Here is a 20203-nt window from a genome sequence, read left to right as displayed (position 1 = left end):
GACAAGTGTGAAGTCCACATACAGTCTGATGACAAGTTATATTTCACAGGTTAGACATGTCTGTGTTTTATCTGAGGCGCTCGGGCTGTGTTTTGAATCTTTGAAGCGATCGTGTTGGGAGAATTGCACAAAAACACTTCAAATATGTCATGTCTATCTGAAATAATAATAAAAAAATAATAATTTTGTGCTGAAATGGTTTTAAAGGGACTAAATAGTATTAAATAATAACAAAGATCCTGAGGACCTTTTCATTGTACATGGATAACTCAGTTAGCTGGATCTTGTTATTGAGGATTTGACATGATCCAGGATCGTTTTGATCTTCAAAACTTATCCAAGAATTGTAGCTCAAAACCTGCTAGAGAGCAGACTTATTTCATATAAACAGGATTCGATCGAGTCATTTCTTTTGTTTACAGTCTATGATTTACAGTCTATTTTCTTATGGTAGTAATAGATTATATACATCAGGAAAAATAGTAAAATAGTTAAAAAAATTATAAATAATAGCTTTAAAAAATTAAAAATAAAGTTGTTCTGCAATCTACACTCCAAAATAAAGGTAAAAAAGCTGTCACGAGTTGGTGCCAATAGCCAAGTGGTTAAGTGCGCTGACATATAGCACCATCGTGCTCACGGTGACCCGAGTTTGATTTCCGGCTCGAGGTCCTTTGCTGACCATTCCCCTCTCTCTGCTCCCAATACTTTCCTGTCTGTAACCTCCACTATTTTATCCAAATTAAATGTGAAAAACCTCTAAAAAAAAAACTGTCACTGGGGTGGTTCTCCCCAAAGCGTTCAAAGAGAACATTTATTAATATGGACTTTTTAGATACAAGCACTTACTGTTAAGGTAGGTCAACCCAGCTTTAGTACAAGTTGTGTATGATAATGGACATGGCCAATGTACTTTTTTTAAGGCAAGGAATAATAAATTATGCAGTCAATAGTTTAAGACACTTACCAATATTAACATGCTTTTTGATGCAAACTTTATTTAAACAGCCATTTATTAAGAAATTTGAATAGGCCTACTACAATAATGAAAATTCGCTCTAAAAGTAAAATTGAATAAATCGCTAAACACTCTTTTTTGTTTTGTTTTGTTTTGTTTGCATCCGGATCACCTTTGTTTATTTCCTGCACTACGTGAGACATGACAGATTATTATTATCATTATTGTTGTTGTTATTATTAGTTTTAATTCTCACATTTATATTTATAATATTTATATACTATATTACACGCACACACAGACACACACACACACACACACACACACACACACACACACACACACACACACACACACACACACACTATTGTGACTTTTTCATGTTATGTAAAACTGTTTTTCATCAGTGTTTTAGTACTAACTATATTTTTAAACAATTATTCATATTTTTGCAATTTTTTTATTGTTATTTCAGTTGTAGCTTTAACCCTTGAATACTGTTCAAATTTACTACACTTTCGTTATGCTGGTGGCTTCTGTTGCCTCATTGACTTCCATTATAATGACATTTTTTTGATTGCAAAAATGACAACATGTAATCGAGCATTCCTGATCTTGAAAAATGTTTCTGGCTTCTATGTATGTTCCATGCAGTAAAACAGCAGAGTATACACACATGCAAGCACGCACACACACAGGTTTTTGTGAAATGTGGGCACTTTATATGGGTTTCCATTGTTTTTATACTGTACACATTGTATTTCCTATTGCCCCAACCCCACTTTACCCTTATAGTCAACTCTCACAGGAAACTAGTTTTACTTTCTGGAAGAAAAAAAAAACTCCATTCTGTATGATTTATAAGCTTTTTGAGAAATAAGGACATCAGCAAGGTCCTCATTATTCACCACCTTCTTTTAACACCTGTATCACACCTGTGTCATTATTCAGATTTGTGTCCTTATATGTCACAAAAACATGTGTACATGCGCACACATAAACACACACACACTATACTTCATTTAGAAGGCAGAAACTACCATTTTTTCAAAAAATGAATACCACCAACAATCAAGAATCCATGATTATATGGTGTCATGGCTTTGCAAGAAATATGTCATTATAATAGAAGTCAATGGGGAAAAGACAGCCATGGATATACCAAAAGAGTAGTAAATTTGCAGTGTGTATTGTTTGATGTTTACAAATTTTCAAAGCATTTTTCCAAAATATGTGTCAAAATAGTAGATGTAGATGAAAACATCCCCAACAGCACACATTAATATATATGACTGCTTGACCGTTTTCGTGAGAATCTCAGCACTCAGGGATTTCGTTTCACATGTGGGTCAAGAAGGTTTTTGTCTGCGTGCTGGTGTCTGGTCTGCACGCTTGAGCAACTCCCAGGTGCTTACCAGACTGTAACAATGTTTGCCAGGGCTTTTGACCCGTCTTTGCTCCATCTCAGTTAGTGGGCCGTCATTTTGACAATACTCACTCGGACTCTCACAGCAATTGACTTTAATTGATTGATGCCTTATAAATGTTGCTTCCTCCCCCATTTCCTGAATAAGCAGCCCCATATTTCACAATCTTATTTTTATCCTCCACAACCTTTTCTTTTCAAACTAGGAAGTGTGGAGGAAGTCTCAGTTCTCTTCAGACTTGATCTTTGAATATGTTAAATACATTGTGCGTGTGCATGTGCGCCAGTTCATTCCAGTACTGAACAATTCTTCAAATCTGAATTTTTATGAAGGTTTGTAGTCTTGTTGCCCAAAAATAACATGGGAGACCACAGAATAGCAGAAGAATGCTGCTCTCTGTGTACACCGCTTGAAACTTAAGTCCCCTCCATGGACTGAGCCTCATATTTCTCCTTTTTGGCTTGTAAAAACCTCTCATCCCATCGTTGAATAATGCAAAATAACTACATATAACACTAAAACCATAGGATCTACGATCGGAAATAATACTTTCTCTACATTTTGGCCTAGTTTTTTTCTGGCATGAGCTTTTTCCTCATTTGAAAGCTCTGAAAGAAGCATTGATTGCGCTGAATAAAATCCAGTGGCTCTGTTATTGAAATATTACTCTGAATGCTTCACATAACAGCACTTTTAGACCAATTAAGTATTTTGGGGTATTGAGACATATACATATTATGTAGCATTTGCAAACTGGGGGAAGAAATTGATGTTTCTTATAGAGATACAGTATATACAATAAATATATTGTCTATTATATCAGCATCAACAATTAAATTCTTCTTCTTATTATTATATATTCATTTATATATTCATTTTTTTCGGCTTAGTCCCTTTATTAATCTGGGGTCAGAATGAACCGCCAACTTATCCAGCATACGCAGCGGATGCCCTTACAGCTGCAACCCACCACTGGGAAACATCCATACACACTCATCCACACACACACACACACACTAAGGCCAATTTAGCTTACCCAATTCATCCATACCACATGCTTTGGGACTTGTGGGGGAAACCGGAGCACCCGGAGGAAACCCACGCAAACATGGGAACATGCAAACTCCACACAGAAATGCCTACTGACCCAACTGGGACCCGAACCTTTTTTATTATTATTATAAATGAATAAACCAAAAAAAGCAGATTGTTTATGATGGATGAACCATTTTAGGTGCATGCAGCTGTCCATGATCATTTTGATTGATTTGTTCAACGTCGTGTGATGTTAATCACAGCTGATGTGTGTATCTTATAGCATTCATACGCCTGTCGGTTATCAGCTTTCAAATATAAATGTCAGTTTTCAGTTTCGGTCAAAATTTGAATTTTGGTGCATACTTACTTTTCAGTTTGGGGCCTGGAATTGATATCTAGGGCTTTTTAGGGTTTTAGGCTTTTTTTAAACGGTAACCTTAAGTGTGTCTGTGTTGTCGCTTGCGTAAAATACTTTATGTAACTTTAATGTAACCCATTTTAATTTTGAAAATCGGTGAATCAATCTGGAAACTAATAATGGCAATAATAACAAAATGTTTACAATTGTACATATTTTTTAAATCAATTTTAGACTGTCATTATTAGGCATTATTACGAAAACAAATGTTTGCTTGATTTTGAACTTTTTTTATAATCTATTATAGTGTCCTAACTACGTGGGGCTCTACACCATGAAATGCAATAAAATGTCTAGTTTTCATACTAAAAGGAATTTTCATCCTAATCCTCCGCAATGGTGACACACAAACTTTTGGTTTTAGAAATGAATCTATTTCTGCAATGTCGCAGCTGAACAACAGCATAAACTACTATGACAATCTTCGACTCAGATGTTGTTTATGTGCTTTATATGGTGTTAAATGTTACCAGAATCAGTTTTAACACCATTTATGTGACAGTTATTGCCATACTGAATGCAGCAGCATAGCTTACCTCAGACAAATTAAGCTTGAACATTAGCGGCCCTTTCATACACCTGGCGCAATGTGGCACAAGGCGCGATGCAATAGTTGTTTGCTAGTTTAAGCTTGGCGCAAGAGTCGTTTTGATGTTTTGCGCTTCGCTGTTTAAATAGCAACTGCATTTGCGCTCATATGTGTGCCCTATAGGCGTTCTGGTCTAAAAAGGAAGGCGTTTTGAGGTGCATTGCTGGTGCGTTGCTATTTTGAGGAACTATAATAGATTTTTTAATAGACCAAAACAAAGCCAGTCTAAAGTCTTTAGTTAGGTCTGTGCATACAAGGTTTCCTTATGCACGAGAGCGAAAGTGAAACTAGATTATGAGATGTCTTATCTCTCATTCTCACGCTGCAGATCCTGTTTAACTGTTTTCTTGCTAGTGAAATGCTCAGTTTTTCCAATTACAAAGTCCTCATGTAAATAGCAAATGTGCTTATGACGGACGCAACTGGCTCTTAAAGGGAATGGGAGATGAGACTCTGATTGGTTTATTCTCAAAACACACCTATAACTCATTAAGTTAAGTAACTCAACCCTTTTAGATCATGCGCCATGGCACAAGGGGGAGGTTTTCCGTCCTTACTGTATATTAGCAAAAGTGGATTCTGACATGCCCTGAAAGCATTTGTGCCCTGCGCTTTGCACTTTGTCAAAATAGAGCCTTAGAACTGTGACTGCAAACTAACACCAGTCACTCGGAATGTACTTTAAATCATGCTTATTTATTTATTATATTTATTTATACCCATCCATTTTGTTGGCAAAGTTTGTTACAGCCATTCTGCGTTCTGAATGTCTGTGGTATTTTAAAGTTACTTTCGGGGCGTGTCACGTCTGTGGTCTAATTTATGAAATTTGCTTAGAAACTAACTGTAAATGTAACAATAAATTACTAAATGTAATTTATTTATTAATTATTATGACTTTTTTTATAGATCACAACTTTTGTGTGCAAAGTAGTATACGCACATTTTCACCCGCTGTGCATGTACGCTATGTTTATAGATGGTGCGGACACCAAAATTGCCTGTCTCTGGAATCTTCTCACGTCGCGTGTTGTTATAACACAGTGTTAAACTGTTTCAGCACATTGCTGTTTATGAATTTTTCATATTTGGAAAATCTAGTCATAACTGATTAACTTGTGCATTTAAAAGCTCAACAGAAAAGGCTGTGATTGGTCACAATGCTCAGTGCTGCTTCCGCAACAACAACAAAAAACAGTGAAAGTATTTGGTCATTGCCTCACAAATTTTTGGCTACAAATAAGATAAAAGAAATATCTTTTAAACTAATTCATGAATTCTACCCGACTAAACATTTTCTCAGTAAATTTAAAAGGGATATTGATATCTTTGCATTTGGAAACTGTACCCCACATCTTTTGGCACTGTGGTTATGTTAAAAAGGTTTTGGTATGATGCTTCTGTTTTTAAAAAGAAAAAGGTACTCTTAATTTTAATCTGCATTTTTAAAGCGTAATTTTTGGATATTTTAATTATGATAAGTTGAATAACAAAGTTTTTGATATTAACCTATTCATTTTGTTAATTAAGTCTTATATTCATAAGTGAAACTGAAAAATTAGTTTATAGTGCTGATCGAAAGACCATTAAAACTGTCCAACTGTGCTCTAGTTTCAAATTTTTTGATTAATGTAAGTCCTGCTAATTTGTATTCGTAAGAATTTTAGTTAATTATTTATACTTTTGTCCTTCTGTTTGTTTTATTAATTACTTTTTTTTATCATTTACTTTCTATCACCTTGCCATTGCTTTGTTTATGATATTGTCATGTATCTGTTGTTTAAAGCATAAAAAAACTGATTATTTAAAAAAAATATATGCATAAATCGGACACTTTTTTCTTTTTTCACATTTTACTTAAGTCACAAAAGCCATATTAGTTTAGTTTAACTTTAAACTAGTTTAACATTTAACCAGGGGCATTTTGCGTACCCTCATCTTGCCTTTTCATCTCTGTTAATTTCTGATTCTTCTGTGAACAAGGGCCCTACCACTGACTCTATTCTTCATAATCCTTTCTTTTATTGTAAATGTCATCACATTCAAACAAAGGTGACATTTTTATCTTTAACCACAAATCAGACATTTTTCTGTGTACAGTATGTTGCTTCTCAGATGGAAGACACTCATTACTTATCTATTCAGCACTGTGAGGAATTATTATTATTTTTTAAATCTGTAATCTGTAGTTGGACGGATGGGCCTGTGTCCGATGACCCGATAAGCTAATTTGACGTTAACGGCACTGTCCCATTGACACACATACAGTGCTAGAGCGGTTGACTTGTTATGTCATGCAATACTGGATTTCCCAATATGCAATATACCGTTAAATCTTATGGCATGCAGATCAACAGGAAGTCATCAAATGTATGGCATGTCTTTATGAATCAATAGTTTTTAATCAAGCGCTGGTCACGCTGTATTGAGTGGACTTGTCTGTTAATTACTGTCTGTCTCATTTTAACACTGTCTACAATCTGCACTATAGGCATGGACCGGTATAAGATTCTGATGGTTTGATAATACCGGATAATCTGATCTTATATGTCTGAGTAAACAACTTTTTTCCACATTGACAACATTATAGTTTATTTTGAAAACATTTAAAATATTTTGGAGCAGTAAACATGTCAGGCTAAATTATTCAAATGAATCAATTACTTCAGCTGTCTTCATTAGTTTCAAAAACACAGATTTCTGTACAACTTGAAAAGGCATTTTTGGAGATCTTTCTTTTTTTTGGAGATGAAGTAAAGCCTATAGCTTCCATGGTCTATAGCATAATTGTGTGTTGATTTATAAGCGATTTGTTGTTCAGATGTTTGCTAAATGGTGGGCTGAGCAGTTGCTTTTGATGTGGAGATACTGTTGGCCTAAAAAATTAAACAAAACAGTTGTTAAAATAATGTGAAAAAAACATGTATATACACCTTGAAATGGTATAACAGAAAATTTTAATAATTATCATTTAAAACCTTGACTTTACCAAACCACGGTTAAACCGTTTATCGTTCCATGCCATGCTTATCTGTTCTGCATGATTACTCGCTGATGTTATTTGGTCTTTATAAGTACTGTACCTTCTCTCACAATATATAAGACAGTTTTTGTTTGGATTTATAGGTAGATTTTTAACTATATCTTAAAAAATAAATATACTTTATAAATAAAACAATTCATCTGAATCAATTCGTCAAAATGAAGTTTGGTTTACCTTGAAAAAAAAAATACTAACAAAATATTGTTATACCAACAGTAATAGATTTATATCCCTAAAAATGTATTTAAATTTAATGGTTAATTAATCATTGTTAGATTGCATAAGTTTCATGTTTTTGATTAACTACACATTTAAAAATACACATTTTTGCACTCTAAAATAAATTAAACATTGAATGAAAAAACAATTTTAAAGAGCGCCTATTTTACCCCTTTTAGATGTAAAATTAACATTTAGTGTTTCCAGAATGTATCTGTAAAGTTTCAGCTCAAAATACCCATCAGATACTTTATTATACCCTCCAGAATCTGCCCGTTTTGGTGTTTAAGTATATTGTAGCTGTTTTTGTAGCCCGTGGCTTTAAATTCAAATGAGCCGCTTCTCCCCGCCCACCAGTCCCACGTGCGTGTTGGCTTCTTTACATGCGTTACGTCAGATAAACAGCAGTCAGTGATTGAGACAGACACAGATGAATTATATTTTGAACCCCCTTAACATTTTTATTTGTACTATTTACGCTCATAATTTACCTAGGTTGACAATCCTGACTTACACTGATAAAGAATAATGTCCTAACAAGTTATAGCAAGGGCCACAAGTTATACTTAGCATAATTTTAGCAGTTTCATGTGACTGAAGCGCAAGCCATATACAGGGAAGTGCTTTCAGCCACCGATAATGTTCCTTTTACAGCGGTGATCATTTATTTTAATTGAAATGTTGTCAGATTAATAGACCTGAGTATTCATTTAGTTGTTTAAGCGCTACGAGATGAAAAGCTATGAAATGTAAGTCATGAGCAGCAGGTGAGCGCCAAAATCACTAGAAGCGCCAGGCCGGGAGTGCTTATTCAATAAAAGTGCCTGTGCATATAGCGGTGCAGTGCTGCGCTTCTTTTCCTAAGTGCAAAACGCTGCGAAAGTATTGCATTTAAATCACACAAACATAAAGCTTAATATTTGCTGCACTTTTGAGCTCTAATTACAATAAAGAAATACATTAACTTTCAGAATGGCGAGGGACACAAAATTAATCCTGGTGGGCCACAAAGAATTTCTTTGTGCCCCTCCAGCACCATCTGGTTTGAGAATCGCTGTTATAGAGACATGGCACCTGTCAGTCAACTCCGGTGGGCGGGGAAAACAGCCCTCCTATGTCACGTTGCGGCGGGTCTCAAAATCACTGGGATTTGATGAAAAAAAATAATTGAAAAATTCTGAAAAATAACTATTTGAAAACTGAATTTGATTTATTATTTATTATTATTATTTTATAAATCATTTACTATATTAGTAGGCCCTATATTAATCAATAATACATTGTTTTATTTTGTTTATCAGGAAAATGTAAATTTATCAAATGCTTATGTGTATCTCTTCAAAAGACGAAAAAGAATAATGTGTGTTTATTTCTTTTTTGACTTGATTTTTGATATTGAATTTCTTTATCATTTAAAAAGAAAATCCATAATTTTCCTGTCTGCATCAATGTTACTGTGTCGTCTGCTCTTTCTGGCTTTCCCCACTTCATATTTCTAAATGGACATTTCTCAGGAACGAACACAAGAATTTCATATTAATAAATTAGATTTGTGGTACTTGTCTGGGTATCGAAGTACTTTCGCTAATGGAGACTCATAAACCATTACTATGCGAGGGATAATGTGAAGGACTCTAAAATGTCCCCCTTATTACATGGCATCAAATAAATAAATAAAAAAATGGATGTGAATTATTGATTTGAAATGACTTAATGTGGGAAGAAAAAAAAAAGTCATGAAACTGTAGCGGTTGCTAAGCACATTGCTCATTGATATATGTTATAATGTACTGTACAGGCTTAGATCAAGTAGAGGGTGAGTTATTAATGACAGATTTCTCTATTTTGTTTGGGTGAACTGCCCCTTCTCAGTAAATAATGATGTCTTTTACCTACCTGGTCTGGATTTTGAAACTGCAGCTGTGTGCTGGTCTTCAAACATGGCTTATAATGAGGCAGTAAATTATCCACTGGAGCAACATCAAGACATTATCGCGCGTGTGTATCTCCCATACACCATTAGTCCAAAACAAATAGATGGTCTGCTGGAGTAATGCAGGGCAAATTAAATCCAGAGACGTGGGGATATTAATTATGCCGGAATGGATTTGTAAATGTCCGCAGAGTGAATCGACTTAATGGTTTTGTCTTCTGTTTTTCGTGTTACAGGTGTAACGCTGTAAATTAAAGTCCATTGTGAGTGGCGAGGAGCATTTCGGTGGTCTTTCTTCACGTTTAATGGGTGAGTCCTATGATTTGAGAATGTGGTTTTATACCACCTGTCCAATTTTCTAATCGCAGAATCATTATCATTTGTCAGCTTTGTGAAATAATAGAATGAATAGGCTTGATTTTGACTGATATTTAACAATGGCTTCAGACTATTGCTGCGTCTCATTCTGCCCCCTATCTCAAGGTCATTCATTAGTAGGTCATGTGCACGAATTCGAGTTTGGTTTACCACACATTGGGTGAGTGTCATCAAACTGGAGTTTATAAACAACAGCAGAACTAAAAATGTTCATATATTAATTTTAATATGTTTTTAAAAGTACATTTTAGCTAAATGATTTTACATTTCAACAGTTAAACAATTATAAATGTTTGCTAGATTTTTCCCCTAACCTAAGTAGCCATCTTTGTTCATATAAAAAATATAGAAATAACAGATTCTTTTTAGAAAATCGTCTCTCGTTTTTCAAAACGTTTGATGATTTGGGTCACGTGATTCATATTTTATGCTTCCGAACTTCTGTTAAGGGTGCATAATGGGTATCGATGTGGCCTTATTTTCACAGTGCATTGTGGGACTTTTCAGGATGCTAATGTTTCAATGCACTGGAAGAATTTTGTGAATGAGACAGCACCTAATCGACCTGATTGGTGCACTGTCTTCTGAACAAGGGTGCTTATTGAGATGCACCCTTTACTTAGATGGTTGTATTTTGCAACTTATTTTCCTTCTAATGCGACTACATCTTGTTACAGGTCACAGTGATGCCACTGCCAATTTGCCTAATTGATAAGTATAGCCATTTCTGTTGTGTGTAATTAATATTAAGCAGCAAAAATGCAACAACAACGTTTTACTACTGGTTTGATTCCTGTTCTGCATGGGCCATTTATGAGCTTGGCCCAAAAAACACACACAAAAAATTAAGTTGATATTGAGCATGTGGCTGCTAGACAGTGCTTTGAGATGCTTAGTGAAGCTTCTCATTTTTTTTAACCAGTAATTTACCCAAAAATGAAAATTTGCTCATTGTTTACCCACACTCAAATTTCTATCGTCTGTTAAACGTAAAGCAAGATATTTTGAAGAATGTTGGAAAAAAGCATTCCAATTGTAAATTTCCACTTAAACTAATGAAGTTAAGTGTGCCTGAGCTTATAAGATCCTTGAGCCTGGGGCTCCCTCCTGTTTGCAATGCGAGAGGGGAGTTTGAGCTCAGTTATCAAGAACTCCCCCTGCTGTAGTAGCTAATGAACAAATAGTGATTGCTTTTAAGAGATAATTACTTTCTAGTAGCATGTCTATGGCGCCGATTGGGATTATTCAATTAACTTAAGTTGCATGTTTTTGGACGGTGGGAGGAAACCGGGCAACCCAGGGGAAACCCACATGAGCACAGGGAGAATGTGTAAACTCCGTACAGAAACAACAGCTGGCTTGGTAAGGACTAGAACTAGTGACAGTTCTTGCTGCTAGAGTAAGCTGTCATAATGAAAACATGACAAAGCCATATGACTGTCTTGTTCATAAACAATGGTCTTAGGACTTTTTATGTTGATGACACTGACACTTTCATTGACATGAATACTTGGTTCTGAGGAATGAGCTATCCATTTTGAGGAAGAGACCTACTTTTGCAGGTTATCAACTAGGTTTTGCAGTTTAATTGTTTTGAGAAATGCATTAACTGTTGCGCAAATGTAAATAGTGTTGTGAGAAATGCACCAAAGCCACTGAGAAAAACTGTAATTGATTTGTGTTGGGACAACTTGAAGGATTTTTTTACAATGTACTCAATTTTAAGACAGACAGATGGATGGATGGATGGATGGATAGATAGATTCTGCTATTATTTCCTCATCCTTATTAAAAATAATTCTAGAATATACTTTGGTTATATTTTTTTCCATGTTGTTTAATAATTTAATAGTTATCTATTTTTTGTTTTTTGGTCTAATTAGCCTAGCATCTGAACAGGAACTTGGGTTGCATCATGGAAGATCAACAAAGATGCTCTTTATTTTAACTTTTTCTTTTTTCACTAAAAAGCTAATGTAGCTAATTGCAATTAAAACAATAAAAGCGTGACTGTGCATCATTAAACTTCAGTACTTTCCTCAAAGATGATGGGAGAAAAATGAGAGCGAATCAAAAGCTACTGATACATGCATGCAAAAAGAAAGAGCAAGCAAGGTAATGTTACAAAAATTGCTGCTGTGCATTTCTTGTGTGCATAACATGATTCATCTACAGTGTAGTTACTCAAGTAAAATGATGCTAATACTTTTGTCAGTGGTGGCAAAACAATGTGATGTATTTTAAATTGTGGGCTGCTGTGTTTGCTGTGATCTGCATTTTAAATAAAATTAATAGAAAAAATAATAGATAAAGCAAATATACATTTGACCACCCCTATATACCATTGTGCATGCTTGATTGTGCACAGCAGGCTATGTGGGAAAATATTCAGTCAACAACCTTCAACCGACAGATCAAGAATACCAGTAGAAACTGTAAGAGTTCAAAGACACTTTTCTTGTAAAATAGTTCTTTGTATCTACACCAGGCAGCAACATCTCGATCTCTCTCTCTCGTGAAGCTAACAAGGAAGCAACTGAAAATGCCTGTTTCAAAATAGAGCACATTTCTATTGACCCCAATGTTAAAATGGCCATTTTACAGCAGAAACAAGGTGTTGTTTACAGCCTGGTACAAAAAACAATTTTGGTATCTAAGATAAAATGAGATAAAAAGTTTACTAACTTCATAGGGAATATCAAATCAAATCTTTGAAGAGCTTATACATCATATGGGTGTCATTAAGAAAAATATACATAAAAATAATTTGGCGCTTGGATTGCACCACACAATACTTGGCATACAGCTAATATTACCCTTTATGACAACTGTGAGGGGGTGATTTTTTAAAAACTTTATTTTGTTTACATTAAGTTATATTAAGTCTGCATAATTAAGGGCGTGGCCACTTGAGTGACAACTAGGTCTAGCTGGCCGCTGTTACTGCACCTCAGCTGATTCCGGCTGATTTGCCACTGAACTCGGCATATACATCATATTTTTGTTTTGTTTTATGTGGCTTTACACAGTCAATTGCTTTTTGGAATTATTTCCTACAATTATCAGATGATATGACATTTATTTGTGCTCACAAACCATTCACTTAGCCTCCATTTCCCAGATGAGTGAAATTATATACTTATATATCACATCTATAAATGTATTTGTTTTATTTAAGATCATTTATCAATTAAATTTTCTTTAGACCTGTAATGTTCTCCAGAATCTGAAAGATTGATTAGCTGTAGGTTGAAACATTGTCATACAGTGTTATACCTGGATTTCATCAATAGCCTTGCATTTAACAGACTATATTTGAAGTATTTAGAAGTAATTTGTGTTGTCCTCCTGTAGAAAAACGTCATAAAAACAATGCTTAGTTGCTCAATGTATTACAACAGTGTTTTTAAAAGAATAAACCCTTTATTGATATAGTACACAACCAAGCATGTGGTCAGAATACAAATGAGTCAAAAGCAAAGCTAGCAGGCATTTACAGCTCACGCTCCGCCTCTTTGCCCTTTTTTGGTTAACCCCGTCAGTGCGGTGACGTGCAAACTGATTGACGACGGTTGCCCATGCTTACTTGTGGCTTTATTTGGGTTTTTCAGAAACCTGTGGGGGACATCACGGATACTACATCTATATCTTTTACAGTCTATGATCTACACACAACCTAAAGTCAAGTGAGACTCTTAATGTTTTAATAGATGCCTACATCCTTGCAAATGTAAAGACTTAGCATGATGTAGCGAATTAGCTCAATGGGAAGACTAAGATTAATTTGAACAATGATGGAAAACGTCAGATTTTTTAAGAAACCAAGCAAACCAAATATAATCAATTTTACCCTTCTATGGTCTCTTTAGGGTTACATTTAGCCTAAACCAGTTCAGATGGAAGTGTTACTTGCGTTCCTTGTGTGATGTGAAGAAACTCCCTCTGTTGAACAAATGGTAAGCTGGTTGCTCTTTGTCCTCGCGAGGCTTGGAGAGGGTAGAGTCGGTCATTTCAAGTTTTGAAAGCGGCAAAAAGGCTAGTTGTGTTTGACTACTGGTTTTGCTGCACACTTAACTTGATTAACTTGACTCTCGACGGAAAAGAAAGAAAGAAAGGTATCGAGATGGGAATGTCTGAGCTGTTCAATTAACTCATTTTGTCTGGGTCTTCGCCGGCTCCCAGGAGTCCTCTGTTTCAAGTCTTTCTCAGGCCTGGGCCTTCTAGGTTGGGTGTTCTTCTCTGGCCTGAGGTTTCTTGTTTCTCGGGTTTCTGGTTCTTGGAGTTTCTCTTTTTCTGGCCGGTGGCCGGTGGCCGGTTCTTAGGCAGAAGCTTTTATAAGGATAGTTTGTACCCACCCTGCAGGGCCAAGTTGACCAATTCGAAGATAAACTTCCCTGAGACATGTTTTATAGTCCTTTGTTTAGAAGTGTAGTGATTGGCATAGATATTTTGATGTAAACTGAGGCAGAAATGTTTAAAGTTTCTTAAAATGTTCAGATGTTGTCCTCGTATTAACATGAAATGTAAACAATTTTTCGGTACACCAAATTAGCTTTGCAGGGATATTAAACATGAACTATTTAGAATCTTGTTTAGCTATGGAAGAGTTAAACATTGGTTGCAGAAGTATTAAAACCATAATATTAATACAGAAGTTAGGGAAACTTTGCAAAACACTTGATTACACATAAAGAGAGAGTAAAAGTTTACATTCTTAAGCGTGGAGCTTATAAAAGTTTTCTCTGTGTCCAGTTCTGACCACATTCCTTTGTGTTGTAAATACATTGTAATTGGGTTACACTGACCATGCAGTCTTTTTTTGGGGAGAAGTTGGTAATGTGTTGGCTGATGCATATGTTGAATAAAAGCAAAGTATTTATGTGTCTGATCGGCCATATTCGTTAAAATGATCATCCGTTTATCATCTAGGAATGCAAACTTGTTACAAATTTATATAAAACATATCTCATGTTTGCTGAAATAGCCCCTTATAGGTCAGAATCTGCTCATTAGCCTTCAAAACACTGAGATTTTGATTAATGGATGAGATGCAATTGAATTAAATGCATGAGTTTAGTTCAATGAACCGCGCATACTGTATGTTTTACATAAACTGCTGAAAAAAGCTGATCTGTTCCAGCGTTGTGGAAAATAAATGTGCACATATATTTGATTGAATTAATTTCCAGATTTGTGAACTTCTGCGGTGTGTTAATGTTGTTTAATTTAACAAGGTTACTACGATGGATTGTAGTTTTATACACAGTTGTCTAAAGTGCTTGACCTTGTTCTGAGTGGAATATTTTGCTTTCAGAGAATAAGTCTAAAATATGTGCTTTGAAATACCATCACAGCCAACCATAATAACATGAATGCACTTGATGAAACCACTTATCCTTTATTTGAAATATGTTTTTGTACTTGAGCTTTTCGTTTTGATAAACTATGGTACATTGCTCTGTTTCGCAAGATGCTTGTTCATTATGTTGGCTTTGGATTGTTAAAGCTCAGCCTGGTAAAAACAAAATGTTGTCACCACATTTTTAATTTGAGGCGTTACGTCTGGTTCTTATTAATGTGTTTGTTTTTTTCCTTTCTGTGATTTAATAACACAGGAGTCATGTTTCTGATATTTCTGTCTGATCCCAGTGTGTTTAATTTGCTTATAGCTTGTGACAATTTACAGTAGATGTCATTACATGGATTTGATGGAGTTGTTATGAAATTAAATTAGAATTGGGGATCTAGTGCTGTGCTGCAATTAAGAACAACTTTGCAAGCTGTGGTTTGCTGCTTCGTGTGAATGTTTGTCAAGAATTGTGTTGTGCAATCTAAGCGTCAAATTATTTTTATGTATAAGTTTCTTAATGATACCCATATGATGCACTGTATAAGCTCTTCAAAGAGCATTTGATTTGGTATTCCCTATGAAGTTAGTCCGCTTTTTATTTTTTATTTTTTTTTGGACTAAATTTTTATGGCAATCTATCAAAAATATTACAAAAAAATTGACATCAGTTGCTTATTTACTACTGTGATCTGATTGGATTTGTTAAAGTAGGCATTTCATTCAAAAGATCGGGAAAATAGTTTGGGGAGAGTTATTACAACCTAACAGACACCTTCTCCTCACCATTTCTCTTTTTTTTTGGTTCATCAACAGTGTGAAAACTGAAAGTTGGAGGGGCGTGGTTAAGTATATTAACCATGCCCAATACGTCAGAAAGACGTAACCCGAGAATTTTACTGAAAACAAACAGTGAATTTCAGATTTCAATTTTTGATTACAAGAGAAAAGTATTTTTTTAATGTTTTTGGACATACACGGATGAATTGTTTACCACTTAACTAGCTATGTGAGCTTAAAAAATCAATATGGTTTTGGTTTTATTTGTACTTTATAGATGACAAGGGTACATTAATAAAAAAAAGCAACCACATGTAAATCATTTATAATAATCACTACCATATTGTATATTAAAATATAAGAACTGTACTATTGATGTCATGGCTACATTTTAAGGTTTAATTTCTTATAGTTAAAAATATGCCTGCAATACCTCTATATATATTTTGAGGACTTTTTTTATTATTTATTTATTTTTTTGCTTAAATCTGCTGCAGTATTTCCAAGTGCTTATTTAAAAGATATCTCTGTGTACTCAGAGTGTACTCAGAGTGTTGTTGTGAGAAAATAGCTTTTTTTAGCTCTTGTTTACTGGAAACTCCTTCGCCTGTTAGCCGTAGCCCTTTACCGCAGACTAACTCTTAGTGGTATGTGGACTTATTTACTTTGGCGCACTCATTTATTTTCTAAAAAGCACTGTTCTCGGCCGTCTCGGGGGCACATAGCTGAGACTTATGCGCTGTATACTGCACTTATGAAACTATTAAGCTGCATGGTTTCAGTGGAGGCCGTGCTGTTGTGAATATGAATGCGCTGGAATGCAGGCTGAGGCGCTGGGGGTTAGAGCAGCGTGACTAATTCGGGGATCTCCTGTGAAGTGTGTGGCTGACTGACTCGGGCCGTCCTTCACGCCTCGATGATGAGACTACAGGCCGAGCATCCTCCCAGCTTGCTGAGCTTGTCCGGAGAAACACGTCAATGAAAAAAGCACATCGCTGGCAGTTAAATGCAAGCAATTTTATTGCAAACACCACAGGCTTTATTTTATTGGACTAATATTAATGCATGTAAAATTTGGGGTTGGTGAGGTTGTTAAATGCTGGTTATATTATCCCAAACTTTGTTTTATACTCATGTGGCCACGGTTAAAAGGATTGTTCACCCAAAAAATTTACTTACTTTTCACTCACCTTCAAGTCGTTCCAAAACTTGGAGTTTTTTGTTTATGTTGAACAGAAAAGAAAGCTGCTGGTTTGAGTCCCGGCTTAGCCGTAGCATATGTGTGTAAATGTGAGAGTGTATGAGTGTTTCCCAGTACTGGGTTGCAACTGGAAGGGCATCCTCTGTGTAAAACATATGCTGGATAAGTTGGCGCTTCATTTCGCTGTGGTGACCCCCTGATGAATAAAGGGTCTAAACCGAAGGAACATAAATAAATGAATGGATCAGTAAGATTCTTAAATGTTTTTATAAGAAGCCTATTCTGCTCAGCAAAACTGAATTTAATAAAAATACAATAAAAACAGTAAAATTGTGAAATATTGTTAACATTTTAAATATATACAATTTAAAATATGTGTTTAAATGAAATGTTCAATAAAATTCTGAGGTTTAAATTAAGATAACTTATTTTTTATGACATTAACTGTAATTAATGTTGACAGAATTCAAAAAATTATTATCACATACAACAACAACAACAACAACAACAATAACAATAACAAAAACCACAACCACAACAACAACAACAACAACTACCACAACAACATAACTTCTCTGTGAGAAATCAAATCAGCTGGAGAACACTCACATTCAACTGAACTACATGTCCCATCATTACTTTCACTCACACACCAGTCCGTGTTCACCATCTGATTACGTTCACACAGCTGAAGCTGTTCAGGACTAATCACATAGACTAGATAGATACCATTCTAACACAATTCCTTTGCTCAGTCTTGTATCCTGTAGTGAGGATTGCGTTACCCTTGTTTTGCCTTTTGTGTTACCCTTTTTATATGTATTGTTTATATTTTTTCTGCTGCTGCCTTCACCATAGACCTGTGACATTGGCCATTCCCTGGATTTTTTTCTGCCTGTTCCTACATTAATCTTTGCTGTACGACCATCCCTAAATGAAGCTGTGTTTGGTTCCTCACCTCTGTTGCCACCCCACTCATTACAATATGTGTTTATAGCTTTAAAGTCACAACAGATATGGTAAAATATTTGTTTTAGGCCGTGCATATGCACAATTAGTACTGAATATGCTTATTTCAAAAGGAGCATAATTTTATTGGTACATAAATTAGTTTTTAAAATATGTGGTTTACAGTCAGTTCAATTACTTTCACGTCCACAGTACTTGAGCATATTTCGTTTCCTCATCACTGCTCTGTTCGTTTGCTTCATTGTCACTGCCTCTATTGTCCTTTACTAACCATGTGCAACAGTAACAACTTTCAATATTTTGAACTGACAGCATGGGCACTGAAATTTGCACATGATGAACAGGGCTGTTTGCTTTCATATTTATGTTCTATCGTTGCTAAATATTTGTCGACAAAAGACTTGAAGGCATTTTTTAATGAATATCCTGTGCTGGTTATTTTATCAACCAAAACACGGCCAACGCATACAGCTGAAATATTCAGAAATCCAGAGAGGCATCAGTTGTTGTGCCAAGCCAAACAACAGCAGAATTACACATTAAAATGTGCACAGCCAACGCGCCTGTACATCTCAGTGGCTCGTAATAGTGTTATGACTTTGAAAGTGTCTTTTGTATGTACTTTCAATCTGTTAGCGTTTTACGATTAGCCATTGTGGCTTATGAGCTCCGGACAGTGCCTCTGATTTATCAGCTAACGTTCTGAAGGAGAACCCAGAAATGACCTCTGTAATAGTCATTTTCTTCAATCATTAAAACTCTTTAATGTTAATAATGTCCTCTTGCGAAAGTGCTGAACAATGGCACTGCTTCATTAGTGTAAAAGCAGGGAAATGTGGATTTATTAGCGTGTCTGGGTAAAGCTGCTTTGCTTTTGTTTCCGATTAACAGGTTTGGAGGAATTCCTGTTGCCTTCTCAGAGAGAGAGAGTCCCGAATGGGTTTTGTTCCAGTATGTTTCATTTCGGTATTGATATGCTAATGTTTTAATTGGCAGGGTGAGACAAAAATAGGATTGCCCTGTAAATATTTTCAATACGAAAATATTTTCGCAGAAAAATAGATGATTGCTTCGTAGTGTGTGTGTGTGTGTGTGAAGAGCTGTTCTTGGCTTCCTTTTCTGCTGTTGTACTTATAGCAGTGGTGGTTCTTAAGCAAGGGGGCTGAAAAATTTCTAAGAGACTTATCTTTCCAAATAAATGTAGTTACAAACATAATCTTATTACAAAATCAGGGTTTCTGCTTGTCTTAACAAAGTCTTAAAAGTCCTAATTTGCGCTTCCATGATTTAAGGCCTTAAAAGGGTTTTACATCAGAATGTCAAGTCTTAATTTTTGTGAGGATTTGTTTCTTCATGTGTTTCATTTTAAAGCGAAGCACAAGCATCATTTCTTCAATGAGGATCATGATCATTGGCGCCTTTAGTAAATGTTTAATGTGTTTGTTAATGATCTGTATTCATTCATTCAGGACATCATTAAAGACAGGTGATTGTACTGTAGCTACAAATTTTCGTATTTTCTAAGTCTGTAGGATGCACTGTATATAATACAATAATAATCTGTTATTAGTTATTAATAATCAATAATACAATATACAATACAATACAATACAATATAATCAATAATAATCAATATACAAAATGATTCAACAGCGCGCATACATGGAGCTCAGTCAAAAACAGTTCAGTCCTGGAATTTAACTTGTGATATTGTCAAATCCTTTGTTTCTTCCTTCTTATGTACAGCTTTTCTGTTTACATGGTCTTTATGTATCTCATGATGTAATAGTTATTTATTTGTACTTAACTTCTGCTCTGTATTTGGCTTTACATTATTTTTAATTTTAATTTTTTTATTTATTTATATTATATTATATTTTTATCTATTATTTATACAGTATAT

At 35.1% G+C, this 20203-nt stretch overlaps 1 protein-coding gene across 34 annotated transcripts in view; it reads left to right on the top strand.

Moving 5' to 3' along the window:
* Window positions 1-20203, top strand: part of arvcfb (ARVCF delta catenin family member b) — a 428020-nt gene that overhangs the window by 109200 nt on the left and 298617 nt on the right. For 31 of the 34 annotated variants that reach the window (XM_087252467.1, XM_087252461.1, XM_087252465.1 and 28 more), the window contains 1 exon segment: window positions 9862-9934. The gene's annotated coding sequence lies outside the window, so the exon portion shown is untranslated. 34 annotated transcript variants of the gene reach the window in all.

This window comes from Danio rerio, chromosome 5 (genome assembly GCF_052040795.2).
Source record: "Danio rerio strain M-AB ecotype USA chromosome 5, GRCz13ab, whole genome shotgun sequence".
NCBI lineage: Eukaryota > Metazoa > Chordata > Actinopteri > Cypriniformes > Danionidae > Danio > Danio rerio.
This window is presented reverse-complemented; position numbering and strand designations above follow the sequence as displayed.